We start from the raw sequence: 15,147 nt of genomic DNA on the forward strand, positions 1-15,147 counted from the left end.
GACCCCCTTCCACTCCCCCCTACCTCTTTATTCCGGTGTCTTCCCCTTCTCAGTCCTGAGGAAGGGTCTCGACCCAAAATGGTGACTGTTTATTAATTTCCACAGATGCTGCCTGACCTGCTGTGTTCCTTCACGTTTTGTGTGTGTTACAGCATATTGGAATCTGCTGAAATCCTATTTTAATAATGAAAGGAAATTAAATGTAATTTAAAATTTCTGTATATCGACACCTTTTATTTCTTAAAGCAAATATTTCCAGAAAAAGTAACATTTGTTTAAGCAAATTATTTAATATTATTTGAATCCTATCTAGAGTGATAGGATGAAACACCCAGAGTTGGTCTTCTGGATTAGTTTATACAATTTTAATCCTGTATATGCAATAATGATTCAAATATCAAAAACTAGATGATTAATCCTTTATAATCTCACTGTTGGCCCCTTGAGTAAATTTGACTTCTGTTTATTCATTGTTGGCCAGAAAGAACTACTATTTACAAATCAGCAAATAGGAGTGGGGCAAGGGCAGTGGAAATAGACAAAGCAAAAGTCTTTGTTCTTGTCATATGGTTGAAGGAATTGAGGCAGCCATTTTGAGAGACTGTCCTGCAGCCGCCATCTTGGGAACTGTTTGGTGACCTAATTCTTGCTCCGGGATAGCTTAATCAGAGCAATTGAAAGTAGACACAAGGAGTTTCTGCTGAATATCTGCTAAACCTGAGACCATACTGAAATACAAAGCTTGTAATTATGTAAAGTGGCAGGCAAACAGAAGGAGCAGCTGGTGACGTAGTTATCTGGGTCCAGTGATTGACTGTCCTGGTTGGACTAGATTGAATCAATTTGAGATGGATACAACAATTAAAAAATCACCTAGGGCACAAGGCTGGAAGAAACAGCTATAAAGCAATACTTCTTGTAACTTTGGGCCAGATCAAATGAGGAGCTGAGACAGGTCAGTCAGATGAGCTTGAGCCAAAGAAAATTGTAATGTACAGACTGATCGGATGAGGAAAGGATAAGAATGGAAGATTTTGGGAGCACAGGCAGTGATAATGCTGTGGAGACCAATCATCAAGGAAGTGGATGACACCATGACAGAAATGTGGAGCTTACATTGGGATTGTGAGGAATGCCTGGCCAACTCCTTTCTCTGGGTATTATCTTTTCTCATCTTTGATTGTTTATGGAGGGTCAGAGAATCCTAGTGACTGTGCACACAATTATTCAGTTGTGTAAATTCACGTGCTTGTGAACTGAGTCAATAAAGGCACTTGTCAGTGAGATTCTCTCTGTGCTTAACTGATCATTATTATTGAGGGTTAATACTTGTAACAGCAATTTGAAATAAAATAATTTTAGTCAAGGACAATCATTATTGCTTCCAACTAGAATATGCTCCTTCGGCACCCGTACCTCCCTCTGTAACTGGATCCTTGAATTCCTCATGGGGAGATGATAGTCACTGCAGATCAGAAATAATATCTTCTCCTTGCTGACAATCAATACTGGTGCACCTCAAGAATGGACGCATAATTCCCTGCTCTACCAGCTCTCCACGCCCACACCTGTGTGGCTAGGTGCAGCTCAAACACCATCTATAAATTTGCTGATGACACAACTAATGTTTTTAGAATTTTAGATGGTGACAAGGCGGTATGCAAGAGTGAGATAAATCAGATGGTTGAGTGATGTTGCAGCAACAACCTTGCACTCAACCTCAGTAAGACCAAGCAATCTATTGTGGACTTCAGGAAGAAGTTGAGGGAACACGTATCAGTCCTCAATGAGGGATCAGAAGTTCTTGGGTATCAACATATCTGAGGGTCTATCCTGGGCCCAACATATTGATGCATCTAAAAAGAAGGTACGACAGTGACTATATTTCATTAGGAATTTGAGGAGATTTAGTTTGTCAAATTTCTACAGATGTACCGTAAAGAGCATTCTGACTGGTTGCATCACCATCTACTGTGGAAGAGCAACTGCACAGGATTGGAAAAAGATACAAAAAGTTGCAAACTCAGCCTGCACCATCATGGGCACTAGCCTCCCCAGCATCCAGGACATCTTCAAAAGTCAATGCCTCAAAAAAGTCACATCCATCATTAAGGTCCCCTATCACCCAGAACATGCCCTCTTTTTATTGGTACCATCAAGGAGGAGGTACATGAGCCTGAAGGCACACCCAATGTTTTAAGGACAGCTTCTTCTCCTCCACCATCAGAGTTCTGTGTGGACAATGAACTTTTTTAAGTGCAATTGTGAACAATAGCCAGATCAGAAATGCTGATCAAGTCAACTAGTTCCCAAAGAGAACTCTGATAGGCCAGTCAGATGGTTCACTGCTGCTCAGCGATAGACATTAAAAAAAAACAGGCACAAGGGTCACTAGCCCCTGTACCCCAGAAACACACTTGAGCAGTGCAGTGGAAGCATGTGCTGTGCATGACCTGATCGGAAAGCATCATAACAGATCGTGTTCACGGTGGAACAGCTTAGTCAAGGATGGGGTGATCAGCACAGATGGAGAAATTATACCTCCACTACCCTGATGTAAACTACCTCTATTTTCTTCTTTTTTGTTCTCTTTTTGCACTACATTTAATTATATACACACACTTACACATATACACACAATTATGTTATATTTAATAATATATTTAGTAATTTATATTACAATCATTTTTATGTATTGCAATGTACTGCTGCCACAAAACAATAATTTTCATGACATATGACAATGATATCAAACCTGATTCTGATTCTATTAGGTGTGATGTAAAGAAGACTGCACAGTGGATGGAGTGAAATGTACTTTTGTGAACTTCATGTCCACTTGTGGCCATGCTAATGTTTCTGTTGGATAATGTACTTGGCTGAACTGCAATTCAAAGTCAAAGCTTGAACCCTATTTTCACAGCACAGATACATTCAGTTAGATCCTTGCGAAAATCTTGCTCTAGAAAGAGTTTCAAGAAACACATTCACTCTTAGCAGTTGAAAAATGGGTAGTTCTCAAAAATGGAGGGTAGGCAAAATGTTCAAAAATAGCATGCTATATGCTACAATGTTAATATTGTATGTATATTAACATAATAGAATCTAATTTGAAGAGAAAATTGCATCTAGTTATTTGCAGATAAGGTGTTGAAGGTGAGGACTGATGTTGGCATGCATTGTGATGACTTCACATTGATAGCTGTGTTACAGAGTGCTTGATGGCTAGTTTAGACTTGTGGCTGGCGACACTTCAAGTCACTAACCAGGTCGTTGTGAGCTGTGTGGAGAAACTAATTTGTGACACCTGTGGGAGAAATTGCGGAGATCGTCAAGATGGCACAGAATTCTGAACAGCTAGGAAAGGAATGGCGCTGGGCCAGACCTGAAGAGACCAGCTGTTCACCCTCCAGATCAGAGACTGTTTGTAATGAGAGAGACCCAAGTCCAAATAAAATCAAAGTAATTAATTGATGTTTTCTAAATAGACAATCTTGGTTGTCTGTGTTGAGAAATATAAAATATTAAAATTATAATGAAATTATTGATAATGCATTAGCACACTGCACAGCATGTTTAAATAGACAATGTTTTTTTTAAGAATCAATATTTATTCTGTGAATTATATGCTGTTATGACACATGATGGAAGGTTCCATATTTTAAACTTTCTCTTTCACTGCAATTCGAGGGGAATGAAATATTTAGTTTAAATCTGAATATTGACCTCTGGCATTCTTGTACTTAGTCAGCTTGAGTTCAAGAGGTAGCTGATGTTATTGAAAACTTTTCCCATTTTGCTCCTGGTTGAAAATTGTAGAATTGCACCCTAAATCTCTTAGGTGGGTAAGCCTCCAACTGGGATCCCATCTCTCTCTTTTCTCTTAGTTATAGAATCATACAGCATGACAAGAGGCTATCCACTTCTAACAGCTTACCATGTTTCCTGTAGTTAAAGTTCATTTTACTTGCATTGCAAATGTTGAGTCATTTTAGAGAGCAGTTGATTTGTCTAGATGCATTGATGCTGCAGTTGCTGTGCGCTAATGTCAGAATAAATGTTTAAAGTGGTTAAGTGGGCTGCTTTATGCTGAATAGAACGGGCTTCTTAGGAGTTGTTGGAGCTGCAGTCCACGAGACAAGTGGAGATATTCCAGCATGCTCTTGATTTGACTGTTGATGGTGCAGACCTTTGAGATGTCAAGGGATACTCAGCCGCTGATTAGCTGCTGTAGATGTAATATTTGTGTGGCTAATCTGGTTGCGATTCTAGTCAAAAAGGAAATAAGAGTATGGTGGCATGGGATGCAGCACAGAGCAAATCTAAAGTTCAATAGATTTTAATAGGTACATTTAATGTCAGAGAAATGTATACAATATACATTCTGAAATTCTTTTCCTTCACAAACATCCACAAAAACAGAGGAGTTGCCCCAAAGAATGAATGACAGTTAAAATGTCAGAACCCCAAAGCCCCCCCAACCAGTTCCCCCCTCCCACGCACGAACAGCAGCAAGGCGATGACCCCCCTATCCCCATCTGCAAAAAAGCATCAGCTCCCTCCACTGAGTGCTCAAGCATACAGCAAAGCATCAATAAAGACACAGGCTTGCAGTACCCCAAAGACTACTTGTTCACCTGGTCATTTGCCATACCACAGGCACTCTGTCTCTTTCCCTAATAAGGGAAAAAGAGGTGTCCCTGTTTCACAGCGAGAGACAAGACATAACAAACAACTCGCTGATTTAAAAAGTCTGTTGCGTGGCTTTTTCCGAGCTCTGCACCCAGAGAGTTGGCCCCAGAAAGGTGCAGTTCTCTGGACACACAACGCCCGGCAGCTAACCCACTGCTTCCGATGTTCTGTGTTCTCCCGTGATGCTTCAGTCAGGAGCACCGGCCTAGAATCAGCAAGTCCCCAGACCCACAAAAATCTGGAACCCAGAAGGCGTGCTCGTCCTTGGGATATCAAAACACAGCCGGTCGTGAGGCCCTGACGACAGGTCCCATTCCCACAAATATCCAAAGCCAAAGTATAACTCCAGGTCAGGGTCTTCAAAAGAATCTTGAAAAGGGAAAAAAAGAGGTAGAAATAGAGCTGTTTCTGAAGATGCAAGCAAAGGAGTCACCATTTAGTGCCATCTTGACTTCTCCCCACTTCCAGTTAGTAGTAATTATTAAAAAATGAAATTAATGATCTTAAATGCATGTTGTACTGGCAATAAGATAGATGATCTAACAGCACAGATAACAACATGAGGTATAATCTAATCACTATTATGGAGATGTGGCTGCAGGGTAACCAGGCCTGGGTGTGCATTATTCCAGATTATACCATGTTCCAGAAGACAAGGCTAAAAAGGGAAGGATGGGGCTGGGGTAAAATTTGTTAATCAAGCAAGGTACTATCAGAGCGGTGATGAGTCACGGATAGTAATGCAGATTAAAATCTCCCATTGAGTGATCAAGGCAATGGATAATAATGTAGAATCAGCTTACATTGAAAAAGGGAAAAACAGGAAAGATGACCCCATTGTTATTAGTATATAGACCCCCCCCCCAAAAAAGGGACTTCCCTAAAGTGCAGAGCATTCATGGAGAAATACCTAGTGTTTGAAGGAAAGTGCAATTGCCATGGGAAATTTTAATTTAGATATTGATTAGTTGAACCAAACTGGTAAGTGTTTCATAAAAGAATTGGAGAAATGCATCAGGGATTGCTTCTTTGAATACTGTTGTAGAATATACCTGGGAAGAGACTATTTTAGATTTGGTCATGAATAATGAGGTAGGATTAATAAGAGATCTTGTGTTTTTAAATATCCCTGAGGAGGTAGTGACCAGAATATGATAGAAATCCAGATACCATTTGTGAGGGTGAACACCACAGGTTGACTTCAACTTTAGTAATGACAGTAATAACCTTGTGAGGATGGAGTTGTCTAAGGTGGACTGGGAAAATAATTTAAGAGACAGGTTTGTGGATCATCTATGGCAGATATTCAAAACAGACAGTCCTTAGGATTCAGCAGGAGTTTATCCCATTTAGAAAGAGGGAATCCATGAAAATGAGTCTTGCACTCAAAGTTTTAAATGAAATGACTGCAGAGATAGTATACCCATTAGGTAACAATTTTCACAAATCTCTAAATTCTAGAGGCATGCCAGAAGATTGGAAAACAGCAAATGTGACTCCATTATTCAAAAAGAGGGAGGAAGACAGAAGGCAGGGAATTAATGTTGGCAAGATGATGGAATCAAAAATGAAAACTGAAAGAACTACTCATTAAGGAAAGTTGAATATAATCAAACCTAGTCAACATGCTTTTACGAAAGGTAAATTATGTTAAACAACTTTGCTCAAATTCTTGGGTGTGATGGTTAGAATAGATAGAGTGGGGTGTCTAGATTTAGTGGATTTAAATTTCCAAAAGGCATTTGACAGTTTGCCACGTAAGAGGCTGGAGTATAAAGTAAGAGCCCAAGGTATTGTAAGAAGAGCCACAGAGTGGTACAGCACAGACACAGGCCTTTCAATTTACCAAGTCCACACCAACAATTAACCACATGTTATTTACATCAATGTACTCTCAATGGTCACTTTCTTAAGTACTTTTTATACCTTAAAAAAAGTGGCCACTGAATGCATATTTATGGTCTTCTGCTGCTGTAGCCCATTCACTTCAAGGTTTGACGTGTTATGCATTCAGAGATGCTCTTCTTCACACCACGTGCAATATATGGTCATTTGAGTTACTGTCACCTTTTTGTCAGTCTTGAACCAGTCTGGCATTCTCCTCTGACCTCTCTCATTAACAAGGCAGTTTCACCCACAGAGCTGTCATTTACTAGGTATTTTTTTGTTTATTGCACCACTTTCTGTAAACTCTAGGAATTGTTGTGTATGAAAATCTTAGGAGATCAGTAGTTTCTGAAATACTCAAACTACCCCATCTGGCACCAACAATCGTTCCAAAGTCAAAGTTAAACACACACAAAATGTTGGTGGAACACAGCAGGCCAGGCAGCATCTATAGGAAGAAGCATAGTCGATGTTTCGGGCCGAGACCCTTCGTCAGGACAGAGTCACATAGGTCGCATTTCTTCCTCATTCTGATGTATAGTCTGAATGATAAATGAACTTCTTGACCATGTCTACATGCCTTTATTCATTGAGTTGCTCCCACATGATTGGCTGATTAGATGTTTGTATTAATGAGCAGGTGTACCTGATAAAGTGTCCACTGAGTGTATGAATCTTCACCCTACACAAATCATAGTTTTAAAAATCTCTCATTTTCATCAGATTCTACTTTTCTTACCTACATTAGGGATAATATATGCTGGCGAACCCCACACATCTTTAAGATATGGGAGGAAACTTGGATACCCATAGGACATAGGAGTAGAACTAGGTCATTTGGCCCATTGAATCTGCTCCACCATTCAATCATGGCTGATTTATTTTTGCTTTCAGACCTATACTCCTGCCTTCTCACTTTGCTACACTTACTAAGTGTGTACCCATAAAATTCCACTTTAAATATGCCTAATGATTTGTCCTCCACAGACGTCTGTAGCGATGAATTCCACAGATTCTATTCCTGAAGAAAATCTTCCTTACCTCTGTTCTAAAGGGGTGTCCTTCTATTTGGAGGTGGTGCCCTCTGGTGCAAGGCTGTCCTGCAATTGTAAATAGTTTCTCCACGTTCACTCTATCTAGGCTTCCAATATTCAGTAGGTTTCAATAAGACCTCCCCCTATTCTTCTAAACCTGAACGAGTACAGGCCAAGAGCCGTCAAATGTTCCTCATAATTAACCCTTTCATTCCCGGGATCATTCTTGTGAACCTCTTCTGGACCCTCCCTAATGCCTTTCTTAAGTATGGGGTCCAAGACTGCTTGCAGTATTCCAAGTACCCAAAGGAAACCCACACATTCACAGGGAGAACGTGAAAACTCTGTACAGGTAAGACTGGAGGTCAGGATAAAACACAGTTCTCTGGTACTCTGAGACGTTGACTCAGCCTCTTGCACCAGTGTGCAGTGGGTAGATGTTCTTGATCTTCCCAAAACTGGGAACATTTGTCAAGATCTGTTCCGTGTAGTTCCTTCATTACTTCTGCAGTTTGTCCTTTCACCTTCTTTTCCAAGGAGAACTATTTCCATTTCTCTCATCTATCTATGTAATAAATGTTTTGACATCTTTCTGTGATGCTGAGAACAAGATTCAATACTTAAAATTTGGACGTAATTGCTTTATAGATGTTCATAATGATTTCCTTAGTTGTAATCTCTATCTCTATCTCTAAAGACCTAGATTAGCATGAATTGAAAATTGGCTGTCAAGTACAAAATAAGGAGTTGGAATAAATGAATGCTTTCAGGCTGGATAAATGTGACTGTTGGAGTTCCCTGGGAATCGGTTCTCTGCTCTTATTAGTTTATTGTTTATTTTAGTTATCTGTAAGATTTTAAGTTTTACCCATGATGCAAAAATAGGTGGAAGGATATGTTAGCATTAGGAAACTGATTCTGCAACAAGACTGAGATAGATTGAGTGGGTGAAAACCTGGTGAATAGTCTTTCATATGGGCAATTCATTCACTTTGGTAAGAGAAAGTGAAAAGGTAGATTACTACAAATGAATCCTTCAGCGGACTAGGTATTGGCAGGCAGGTCCTACAAGGCAAATGGCATATTAACCATTATTGAGTTTAAGTAGAAGGAGGTTTTGTTACAATTATATAATCTGTTGAAGAAACCACAGCTGAAACACTGTGAACACTTTTAGTCACCTTATCAAAAAAAAACATTGGAAGCAGTCCAAAGGAAATTCACCAAGCTAGTTCCTGGGATGAGCGAGTTGTCCCCTCAAAAGAGGTGAGACAGTTGGGTCTGTTTTCCTTGGAGTTTAGAAGAATAAGGGATGACCTTATTGAAACATGTAGCATCCTAAGAGGGCATGATAGGATAGATGTTGAAATGCTTTTACTCATGGGAAGCAAGAGGATGTAGCTGGAAAATAAGAGGCTAGTCTTTTAAACTTGAGATGGATAGAAATTTTATCTTTCATTGTGTGGTGAATCTCTATCATTCTCTGCCACCATAAGCTGGTGGAGGCTAGATCATCAGATATATTTAGGGCAGAGGCAAATAAATATTTGGAAGAGAAATTGAAGGTCATGAGGAACTGGCACAGAAGAGGCCAGCATAGATCAGTTCATATTAAAAGCCGGGGCAGACTTGAGGATCCTGGTGGCGTATTCCTGCTTCTATTTTTGTGTTTATGATGGAAGTTTATTGATGAAATGTATGAAAATAATTTGGCCTGGAACATTGCCCTGAGGAGTTCTGGCAGTGAAGTCCTGAGACCAGGATATTTAGCATTCAACAACCACAACCATCTTCTTTCTGAACTATGATGCTAATCATTTGGGTGTCCTTTTTATCTCTTAGTGCTTATTTACCCCTGTTATACTTAGTGTCTTGATGCCATAACCCCTCAAAAGTTTCTTTAGTGTTAAGAGCAGTGACTCTCAGTTCATTTTAAAATTAAGCTCTTTGACCCACCATCTGGATGAGGTCTGGGGCTATGCAGTCCTGGCAAAATCTAAACTGGGTATTTGTTAAGACATTTCTGAATCATTCCTGGGGATAGAAATTGCAGCTGCATGCTTCAGATACTATTTGGCATAAGAAGATAGAAGTGGTAAATTTTATATGTCATATGGACCTGCACTTTGATGTTTATTCATCACAAACAGATTTGCAATCTGGCACGATTTGTATTTGTTGTATTGTTGTTTCTAAAGTCAGGCATTTTGCCTTTTGGTGAGGAGTGGAAGAGGCACAGTGTCAATGGGAGGGTGGAATCCAGCATTTATTAGTGTACGTATGCTTAAGTAGCTTTCAGAGGGTAAATGTTTCTCCTTTTACGTCTGTGCTTTAAGTATTTCCTGACAGTAAAGAGAAAAGTAATACAGTAATGATTCAATTCCATTTGCAGAGCCTGGTTGATTTTGCTTTTATTTAATTAGGAAGACTCCTTTGCTACTCTGTACACTCATTCACATAATCGTTCTGCTCAAGTGTTTGCGTAAGGTACATTTGAAAATAAATATTTAAATTTATTTTTGAATTTCCCTTTACCAACATGCAATGTCTCTGTTTTACCATTTTCACATTATCTGTTAATCCCTTGTAGGAAACATAGTGAAGCCTATACTTTTAAATTATCTTGTGGATTGAGTTCATGATATTCTTTGCTGATTATTTGTACTTTACTAGTTATTTACACAACATTGTTTATCATTGAGACCTCCAGAAATCAAAAGCGGACCACATTAGAAAATAATGAGCTGATTATGCTTTTCATGTTTTCCCTGAATAGAAGCTGTGCCCTTTGTTAGATGATTGAAAGTCACTGAAGCTTTGAAGCATGTACAGAATTTAAATAACTTTTTAACTGGTTGTGGGTTATTCACACTTACGACTTGTGGATGTATAAATGAAATTGTAAACAAGCATGATGTTTCCTTAAAAGTTTGCTGTTCCTTTCCGTGGAGACTTCCGCCCCCAGATTAACTTTTTAGATAGGGAATTTAATAAGCAGCAGTGGCCTGGATGGCTTTTATCTGAATTGGAGCCAGAAGCAAAAACATGGTGAGTTTGAGGTTCTATTTAACTGCTTTCATTGTTCTTGTTTCAGTTCACAAAATTAAGGGACTGATGGGAAATTTAAAATAATGATTCTGCTAACGTAACGGCAATAATTGCTGTTTCATTTTGTGAGGAGTTGGCCAGTGGTGCAGTGGCATCCACAACGGACTTTGAGGTAAGTAGTCCCGGGTTCAGATCTGGCTGGCTGCTAGAACGCTTTCCATCTGTCTTGAGTTGAGCATTGAGCTAACAACTCAGCCTCGTTTAAAAGAAAAACTGACAAATGCTAAAGAAAAGGCAAGGTTGTCACTTGATGCACCACAAGGCACAAAGAGGAACAGCAACAACATTTTGTGAGGGGAAATAAGTTAGCTTGATTTCAAACGTAAAATGCAAGGTTTCCAGGTGTGGTTTGGTCATGAATGAACATGACATTCTTAGTTACAAAGTTAATATGGATCAATTTAGCATGTTAAGGTGCTTTTCTTCAGCTTTCAGTGATAACTTGCTGCTTATTGTCACATGACATTTCAGAATCAGAATCAGGTATAATATTATCAGCATATGTCACAAACAAGAGAAAATCTGCAGATGCTGGAAATCCAAGCAACACGCACAAAATGCTGGAGGAGCTCAGCAGGCCAGGCAGAGAAGCACCAGGTGATAGGTGAAACCTGGACACCCCCCCCCCCACCTTTTAAATCTACACCCCGAATTTTTTTCTCCAGTCCTGCTGAAGGGTTTCGGCCTGAAACGTCAACGGTACTTTTTTCCATAGATGCTGCCTGGCCTGCTGAGTTCCTCCAGTATTTTGAACATATGTCATGAAATTTGTTAACTTTGCAGCAGCAGTACAATTTCTCATAGCTGTGATTTAATTCTACCCTTCAGAGTATAAAAGGTGTTGAGCTCGCCTGGGATTGAACCATCACTGCCATTCATGATGTTAAGTTTCGCTTTGTAGGAAGTAATGTCCTGAAAACCCTGCTAGAGTTGACGTGAATCCGATGTCGCAAGTCATACCTAGTTTTCTTGGACAGACCTGGGTCACCAGACTTGAATGCCATAGATCTAGCCCTCAGACTATGAACCTCCTGGTTCATCCACAGCTTTTGGTTTGGATTTGTACAGTAAGTTCTCAGGCACATATTCATCTACATAGGTTTTAATGAAGTCAGTGACAGCTGTGGCATACTCATTCAGACTCAAAGATAAATCCCTGAATACAGTCCAGTCCACAGACTGTAAGCACTTCTGCACCTCCTTGGTCCTCTCTATTAGTGTTGTGGTCTTCAGTCTCTACCTATACTCAGGGGTTGGAGGTACAGCCAGGCGGTGTGGGATAGCACACATTCATGGTGAGAATGCCTACCAGCAGTCCAGGGTGTTGTTTCCTCTGGTACAAGTGGTTTGTTGGTAATAATTCTTTAGAGACTTGTTCAAGCTGACCTGGTTAAAATCCCCCAAAATGATGGGGAAGGCATCAGATTGTGCTGTTTCATGCCTGCTGATTACACTTTCCTTATGACATGGCAGGAACCCATGCAATTCATTAAGTCTATGCTGGATCTCAGAGCATTACATTAATTCCATTCTGGAAGACCTGTTTTTAGGCTTGTTGGGCACCCATGGGATGACTGGGATACCATGCAACCACATTGGAGGTTGGAATTGGGTCACTGTCACTGTATTCCTACTGTACCACCCTTCAACTAAGTGATTCTCAGGCACTCCACTTTTCATGGATATGTGAATATTTGAATTTATATGATGTATGTACAGCATATATAAATTTTAGTTCTTTCAAAGCGCTAACATATCTTAAAGCTGATTTTTTAAACTTTTGTATAGCAGTACTGTTTACCAATAATATTACATGGATGTGAAAGCTATACTTTATCAAAATAATGACAGCAACAGGTAAGGAGTCCTAGAGAAATATGGAAAGGACGATTGATCAACCATTCATCCCTGAGCCAATTAAAGCTCATTCATTACTGAAAGGTCAGTTGAAAATGACATTTTGGACATAAAAGAAGTCATTAATATATCCTTGCACTAGCTACAAAACGTGGTTGGTGATGAATTGCTTTGGAGAAGGTTGGATCATGGCCACCAAGGGTTGACACTGACTTGTTGGTAGTTGATTGACTAATGTTAAATGGAATTGCGGGTAGAATAGAAAAAACTACAGCACAGTACAAACTCTTCAGCTTATGAAATTGTGCCGACCTTTTAACCTACTTTAAGGTCAATCTCAGCCTTCAATAACAAGCATAGTGATGCAACAACAACACATTGCATCTCTGCCCAAGAGAGAGATTCAGTTCTTCAAAAGTAATCCATTGAGGTATCACTCATTAATGAGGGCTTTTGAGAATAGCATTGAAGGCAAGACTGAAGATTATGGTGACTCGCTCTCTTTTCTCAAACAGTACACTGGAGATCTCCCTAGAGAGCTTGGCAAAAGTTGCAATTGAATCAGTCCAGAAGATGGATATCTGAGGGCTAGAGCTTTACTACAGGAATATTTTGGTGATGAGCAGATAATTGTTGTGGTCTACATGGAAAGGTCCACTCTTGGTCATATATCAAATCAGAAGAGATTAAAGCTCTTCAAGACTGCAGACTCTTTCTTAGAAGGTGTTGCAATGCCATGGAAGACGGGCAGGCCATGCATGAGTTGAACATACCTGCTAATATGAAGATTGTCGTTAATAAATTACCCAATGAACTTAGAAAAGAATGGAGGTTGGTAGCATATAAAAACCAAGAAAGGCACAACCATAAGGTTACTTCTATTGGCGCTATTGATTTTATTGAAAGACCAGTAAAGATTGTTGCACACCCAGTGTTCTGCACAGAGAGCCTCATGAACAAGCTCAACATGACAGGAAAATTAACATGTATTCTCTTACGCACTGTGGGACAACAGAAGGTTGTGAGTGGCTATGTCGTTTCAGGATTGGAAGCGGCTGGAAGTGAAAACTATTGTGAATTGCCTAACATCTATGCATAGGAACGTATGTCTATCTACAAAGGGAATATTCCTCATCAGAGATATCTTCAGGAATGATCTCACCTGAAACATGTTTATTTGATGGAAGTTGATTTGGAAATTGAGCTGCTGATAGGGGTGAATATACCTAAAACATTGGAGCTGTTGCCGGTGATTCACAGTATTAATGCATTCAGAGTGGTGTTGGGTTGGACTGTTAATGGACCATTGAAAAGAGACTGTGCTCGGTCAGAGATGACAGTTAATGGGATTTAAGTTTTGTGCTTGGATGACCTATGGCTGCAGTGATTCAAGACGGATTTTCTTAAAACAAGAGGAGCAACCTGGTTTGGCAGGAGAATAGCACAACCCAGTATAGACAGCTTATCAAAAGAGGACATTTGTGTGAATGTTAAGATTTCCTGTCTCCTATATTTTAGTAGCCTAAAGTTATAATTATTATAGAATAATAATTAGTGGGTGGGAACATAGAGATCTTGTTTCTGTTCTCTATCTGCTTTATATTCTGTGTTACGCATTTATTATGGTAACTAGTCACATTAGTGGGTGCATGGAAAAAGTGAAGGGAATAAGTTATATATGCTAATTTCATGGCAGTTTGTGGCTTGGTCTGGTAGATGTCATATCCTTGCTGACCAAATAATATTGCTTCAAGTTGTTTCAGCCAATCACAACCCACAATGGTTGCCCTCCTGTCTTTATTATGTACAAGCCCAATGTGGCTTATTGGGTTAAGAGTTATCTTTTCTCTAGTATAAGTTCCTTATTGGACATCTGCAAGCTTCAATTTAGTGGATTTTAAATGCTGTTAAAACTCATCTTGTGGAATAACTGAAACAGTCAAGCTTGTGTCCATTTCCATTTTAATTAATCTGGTATAAGCCATATTGCTTGTCTGTTTTTAGTTTTCACATTTTAAATCTCATGGCTACTCAGTCCTGTGTCACCTTCATCAACATCAGATTTTTCGTCAACAGCATGCAGATTAGTGCTGATTTTGAAACTGCAATTTGAATTTTATCTTCTTCTCTTCCCTGTGCAGTCCATTTATTTTTGTCTGCCTGACATGCAAGGTTTCAGACATTGCATTTTTGTTCATGCCCACTTTCATTCCTGATTGCAAATCAAAGCTGTCTGCTGTTTCCATTGATACAGCTGCTGCAACTGCTCTTTTAATTATAAACTGTGCTCCAGTTAGGAGCTGTTTTTGAATGTTTTCTTGTAAGACTCCTAAACTAAATGATTATTCCATGCATCATTAAGCTCATCACTGAAATGACAATGCTCAGACAATCCCTTCAATTCAGCCAGGTATTCTGAAATAAACTTTCCTTCCTTTAGATTCCTGGTATGAAATTTAAAGCATTCTGCAATCAACAATATTCCTGCATTCCTTTCATGATATCAGCAAATCTCATTTCAGCTGGTTTGGTTGGAGCAGTTCAGCTATGTAATCTGTATGCCTTTATA

At 39.5% G+C, this 15,147-nt stretch overlaps 1 protein-coding gene across 6 annotated transcripts in view; it reads left to right on the forward strand.

The window, feature by feature from the left end:
• The window catches only part of grik1a (glutamate receptor, ionotropic, kainate 1a), a 363,004-nt gene that overhangs the window by 143,638 nt on the left and 204,219 nt on the right, over positions 1-15,147 (forward strand). Inside the window, exon 1 of one of the 6 annotated variants that reach the window (XM_073045695.1) lies at positions 10,564-10,661. The exons of the other annotated variants lie outside the window; for them this stretch is intronic. The gene's annotated coding sequence lies outside the window, so the exon portion shown is untranslated. Of the gene's footprint in view, positions 1-10,563; positions 10,662-15,147 lie in introns of those variants that run through there. 6 annotated transcript variants of the gene reach the window in all.

This window comes from Hemitrygon akajei, chromosome 5 (assembly GCF_048418815.1).
Source record: "Hemitrygon akajei chromosome 5, sHemAka1.3, whole genome shotgun sequence".
Lineage (NCBI taxonomy): Eukaryota > Metazoa > Chordata > Chondrichthyes > Myliobatiformes > Dasyatidae > Hemitrygon > Hemitrygon akajei.